Here is a 6,594-nt window from a genome sequence, read left to right as displayed (position 1 = left end):
TTTAATTTCATTCAACTATTATTTCATCATTTTTGGAGTATTCATGGCATAATAATCTATATCAAATAATTAACAATAAAAGTCAATCTCATAAACTGTAATTCTTTATCCCAATTCTATTAAAATAATTGTAAATCATCTCAGAATACAAATTAAACTTCGCTCTGCTCAATGGTCCTAAGTATCTTTTAGATCTTACCAAATGTATCAGGGGCGTCGCTAGTCTTTACAATCTAAGGGGGCTCAACTAAAAAAAATTTTATATATTACATTTTTAAAATTGCTAACTCTGAATAATTATTCTGAATATCATATTTTGTCATTTATTATATTATAATACAGAATAAACTAGCATATAAATAATTAAAACAATAAGACATTTTTAAAAATATTTTTAATACAAAATCTATTAATTACAGTATAAAATATATTCGATGTAGATATAAAAAAATTTTGCGTTTAAAGAATTACAATTGATTAAAAAGGTTAATTAATTCATATATATGCCTCAATTGATAATGGTTTTTTAAAACTACATATATAAAATTAGCAACTTACATTGACAAAAGGTCGAAACTAATATAACATTCTGTTACCATTTTTAGGCAATGTTTTATAGAATGGACTAATAAGGAAAAATTTATAGGCCTAACCAAATCAACAATTCTTGGAGAAGAGAATATAAACGACCAATCCAAATCATAAAACTATATAGTGGTTAGAGCTACCTCTTAAATGACATGATGGAAGCTAGATAAGTAATTGAGAAAAAAATTGTGTGATATTAAATTTCTAAAAGATTATCTTCCATTTTTAATGATATATAAACAACTACACAGTTGTATGCTCTCAGCAGTTGTAATAATAATCTTAAATTACATAGCCACACAAATAATAGATGATGGTTAATTTGCAGTCATAGCCATGACACTCACTATATTAACTTATATCAGAATTTATATGCTAGATAAATTGATAAAACAAAAACACTAAAAAACTTTAGAAGAAAATATGAATGTATTGAAGCCTTAAGTTATTTACAAGGCAGGGATGCCATATTAGAAATGAAACATTTTGTAAGTATAAAATAAGAACCAGAGTGATATGATATGATAAAAGAAATTAATTAAGATTTTATATATTATTGTCGCACCACCTCTAGTTGGTATATTAGATCTTAGAATAGTAGTCGTTTGTAATTATATCAAAAATATACTAGTATTACTCAAAACAAAACTGTTTTTCAAATAAGAAAAAAATAGCTTTCCTAAAAACACGTAAAAAAGAGAAGAAAAGTTATCTAATTTATTACATCCATTCTGAGATAAATAATAAGATGTTAATTTTATAAAAATATTTCTAAATAAATAGATGGCGTTAAATATTTGAAACTAATTTATTGCTTATATTTATTATCAAAAGAGATCTTTCATTTTGAAGGTAACTCATCTATTTTTACCTGTTTTACCAAAATTTTAATTGGATTTCGAGGTGCGGTTTTATCCGGTGGTAAATTGAAGTGATAGAACGGTAAATATTATTTTATTTTAATCATATGAACATTATATCTCAATATTGATAGTAATTATAACTTACACTAAAGAAATTAAGCTTAAAATCAGCCATCACCCACCTTTAAAGTAATTAAATTATACTGTAGTTTTTGGGTATAGGCTTTTTCTTTGTCCCACTCCTTTTAAATTAAAGCCTATAGAGGTTTAAGCAACATTTTTCGAAATGTTATGCCTACAAGTACGTGCGGCTTGCCCACAAACGTGTGGAGGGCTCCTCATATTTTTACTTTTATACCCAAATTAAATTGTTCCAATTAGATGGAAATGAGGAAAACCTAGCGTAGCTCTGTTGAATCTTCAACGCTAGAGGGCAAAAGCGCTATATATCACGTATCACGTATTATCAAAAGCATTTATTAGTAAAATTTATTAAAATATTAACTAATAAGTCTGTAAAAGTGGTAATATTTTATAACCAATTATATCTAATAGAGATTATAAACTATATGTTTACTTACTTTTTATAAATAAATCTCTTATACTTATTTGGATTTGGACCTTGAAAATAATTTTAAGAATAGTCATGATAATTACGTGATACGTGATAAAGCGCATTCGCCCTCTCAACATTGTAGGAACAACAGAGCTACGCTAGGTTTTTCTCATTTCCATCTAATTAGATTTATTAAGGTAATCGGGGAAGAAAATATGAGAAACCCTTTACACGTTTGTGGGCAAGCCGTACGTACTTGTAGGCATAACATTTCGAAAAATGTTGCTTAAACCTCTATAGGCTTTAATTTAAAAGGAGTGGGACAAAGAAAAAGCCTATACCCGAGAACTACAGTATAATTTAATTACTTTAAAGGTGGGTGATGGCTGATTTTAAGCTTAATTTCTTTAATGTAAGTTATATCTGTAAATAAATATGATTAAAATAAAATAATATTTACCGTTCTATCACTTCAAATTTATAATTAAATTTAAATATCAATAATATAGTTGATTAGTGATTTTGAACTCGGCTAATACAATATTAAATTTGTTAATTTTCAATTAATATTTATTTAATTAGGGTTATATAATAATTTAAATATTAAAAGTCAATAAAGCTTCAACTCTTAATGCTAAATTAATGTTTGGTGAGTGATATTAATATTCTATTTTTGACACAGAATTTGATTGCAAGCTGACATAGTGAAAATATAATTTATAAGTATTAATCTAATCCAATAATTAAAATAGTATTCATTTAAGAATAATTTAGATAGACTTATTAATTTTTAAATTATAAAATTAAATCTATATATTACTCAATAGAATTATAAAAGAAATCATTCAGTGGGCAATCAAAAAATTTATTTCTAATTCAATGGGATATTAAGGTGCCATTTAAAAAAAAAATTTTGCTGGGGGCTATTCAAATTTTTTAGGAGGCTCGAGACCCTGCGCGCCTCCTCCCCTTAGCGACGCCACTGAAATATATTGTGTTTGTGGTGTAATAAAATGAGTATTTCTTCTCATCTAATATAAATACTAATCCTTTTGTAGAACTTAAACCGTGTAGTTTGGTAAAAAACTATAAAAAAAACTTATAGGCCACAACGCGCTTCTAGCCCTATTTAAGATTTAACCAAATGTAATGCGTTTGTTGTCTAATAAAATGAGTATTTCTTCTCATCTAATATAAATACTAATCCTTTTGTAGAACTTAAACCGTGTAGTTTGGTAAAAAACTATAAAAAAAACTTATAGGCCACAACGCGCTTCTAGCCCTATTTAAGATTTAACCAAATGTAATGCGTTTGTTGTCTAATAAAATTAGTATTTCTTCTCATCTAATATAAATACTAACCCATATCTTTGTAGAACCTGAACAGCGTAGTTTGGTAATATCTAAAAGAAACTTATTGGCAGCACCGCGCTTCTCAGTAGCCCTAAGTATCTTTAAGATTTAGCAAATGTAGTGAGTTTGGTGTCTAATCATATGAATTTCTTCTCATCCAAGATATATACTAACCCATATCTTTGTTGAACCTGAACAGCATAGTTTGGTAATATCTAAAAAAACTTACAGTACCGCGCTATTCAGAAGCCCTAAGTATCTTTAAGATTTTACCAAATGTAATGCGTTTGGAGTCTAATCATATGAATTTCTTCTCACCCAATATAAATACTAACCCATATCTTTGTGGAACCTGAAAAGCCTAATTTGGTAATATATAAAAGAAACTTACAACACCCATTGACAACACCTCGCTGCTCAGAAGTCCTAAGTATCTTTAAGATTTTACCAAATGTTATGCGTTTGGTGTCTAATAAAATTAGTATTTCTTCTCATCTTATATAAACACTAACCTTTATCTTTACAGAACCTGAACCACATAGTTTAGTAAAATCAAATAGGTAAGCAGCACAGCAGATATCTGTTTTTATAATTTAAACTTTTTTGCTACTTCAACTTTTAGTTCTTTAAATTGCCACCACCAAGCTTAATGAAATACCGCTAAAATTTGCGCAAACGTTTTGAATTCTAATTCGATTGGTATTTCTAGTTACCTGATTTAAGGTGCTGATTATTCTTAAGCAAATTTTTCAACGAAATCTGGAGTTCTAATCCTTCCAGTGTTACCATGAGACTTTGAAGGGACCATATGACACATCTAGAGTTATTTTCTTAGATAAAAATGTATAACTATAAATTGTAAGCGATGACATTCACATGAATACATTAAGAATAATAATTTGCTGGAAGTGTGTATAAAGTCCCCATAGGCAAAATTGTATCTCATCTTTAACTTGGCAGGAGAATCTGAAGAACTGACGAAATTTTCCTGAGAGTGGTATGGAAATGAATATTTAGTCTATATTATTTTTGTATGCACAAGTAGTTCGTTCCAATTTTTTAGGCATAAATGACATGGATTCTTGCCTAAAAGGATAGTGGGGAAAGTTTTTTGACACTCGAGAAAAGTCATTAATTACTCGTGGAGTGACGTCTTCTTTCCTAATTATGTAAGGATGTGCACATGTTCGTTGCCCTATCTCTATGACTTATGCATTTGCCATTTGAGCTACGACTGGAGCAAAATTTAGTTACTGGTACGTTGAATGTTAATAGTATCCGTTGTTCTCCGAAATTGTAGCCTTGTCTATCCTTTAAACAAGGTCTTGTTATAGCTTTAATGGAGCACCTTTATTTTTATACATTACCGTAATCGAGCAGTTGCTTCCGGTTATATATCATACATGTGGCGCAAAACCTCAGCTTCAGAACCCGATCCTTGCTGAAATAAATCCAAATTGTTAAAAACAGCTGTTTTGAGCTCATTTATTAAAAACGGCTGACTCGATATTTTAGCCAGAAAAATATCGCCCTATAAGTCTCGAGATTTCGAGAATATATGCTTAGACCTTTCATCCTTCTATGAGCAAAATCTTCAGGATTGCGTAATATTTTTCTAGATGAAAATTTTGAGTCAGCTGTTTTTAAAAAAAAATCGCCTCAAGACGAGCCGTTTAACAAACGCTATTTGCTAGATCCAATTTGCGGTTGAATTTGAAAAGCCAACTTGAATTGGCTATCATAAAAATCGATTTTGAGATGCGAAAAGAGATACGGAAAAATAAAAAGAAACTTTAGTAAACATACATGTCGAGAAATAACATAATGGTGTAGCTTGGATATAGTCAAGATTTTTGCAGGGTTATGAAACTAATTGGATAGAATCACCATGCCCCCTCCCTTCTATAAATTTTATTGGAGAAGTCATTTAGCCCAAATTGTAGCAGGCCTTATGTCGGCGGCCTATATATTATTATTTTTTAAATTAGTTCCCCACTTCCGGTTTCCTATTCTAGATCGATAAACATTTGTGGAGACACGGAATTTCATAGAAAAAACTTCTATTATGTGATTTAACTAATAAACAAGGAAAATAGTAGAAAGATGGCGCGAGCATCTGAAATTCAAAGAAAACTTTACAACGGGTCAGGCAATCTTTACAATAAAAGATTAGCCCGATCTAAGATTTCGTAGAATTTTTATTTAAAATATTTTCGCCCTCATCTGGAAAATTTCCTGATTGGTACCTCTGACTGCATAAATATTGTACGCATGCGTAGTTATCCCTTAAATTTAAAGAAAATTTTACAACGGGTCAGGCAATCTTTACAATAAAAGATTAGCCCGATCTAAGATTTCGTAGAATTTTTATTTAAAATATTTTCGCCCTCATCTGGAAAATTTCCTGATTGGTACCTCTGACTGCATAAATATTGTACGCATGCGTAGTTATCCCTTAAATTTAAAGAAAATTTTACAACGGGTCAGGCAATCTTTACAATAAAAGATTAGCCCGATCTAAGATTTCGTAGAATTTTTATTTAAAATATTTTCGCCCTCATCTGGAAAATTTCCTGATTGGTACCTCTGACTGCATAAATATTGTACGCATGCGTAGTTATCCCTTAAATTTAATGAAAATTTTACAACGGGTCAGGCAATCTTTCAAAAAAGATTAGCCCGATCTAAGATTTCGTAGAATTTTTATTTAAAATATTTTCGCCCTCATCTGGAAAATTTCCTGATTGGTACCTCTGACTGCAGAAACATTGCACGCATGCGTAGTTATCCCTTATTTTCGAATTAGATAAAAAACCAATCAAACTATTTCACCACTCTAACTTCATAAAGGTCTAAATTAAACGCGTTATTACCAAATAAATCCCCAACCCCATCACTCTCTCTTCAAAAAATAATAAGCTAAATACTAATTTTACTTTGGAAATGGCTTTCAGTATTTTTTCTTTGGCAGTGATCCGATAAACTTTTAAATGAACAAGTTCCTCTTATCCCGAGTTCATCTAACAACTCCAGCCTGGCGAACAATTGGGGAATGATTTACCCACTATAACTCTAAATTCTTCAATTTGGTGAGACATGAGAAAAATCGAACGAAGCTCTGTTGTTTCACGCAACATGAAAAGGGCAGAGCGCCTAATGATTGCTGAATAATAATAAAAAGTGTTACACATATCGAGTTGCTGGAGTCCTAAAACTTACTGAAAAGGCACGTTA

The sequence above is a fragment of the Gordionus sp. m RMFG-2023 genome, chromosome 2, assembly GCF_954871325.1.
Source record: "Gordionus sp. m RMFG-2023 chromosome 2, tfGorSpeb1-WG-v2, whole genome shotgun sequence".
Lineage (NCBI taxonomy): Eukaryota > Metazoa > Nematomorpha > Gordioida > Chordodea > Parachordodidae > Gordionus > Gordionus sp. m RMFG-2023.
This window is presented reverse-complemented; position numbering follows the sequence as displayed.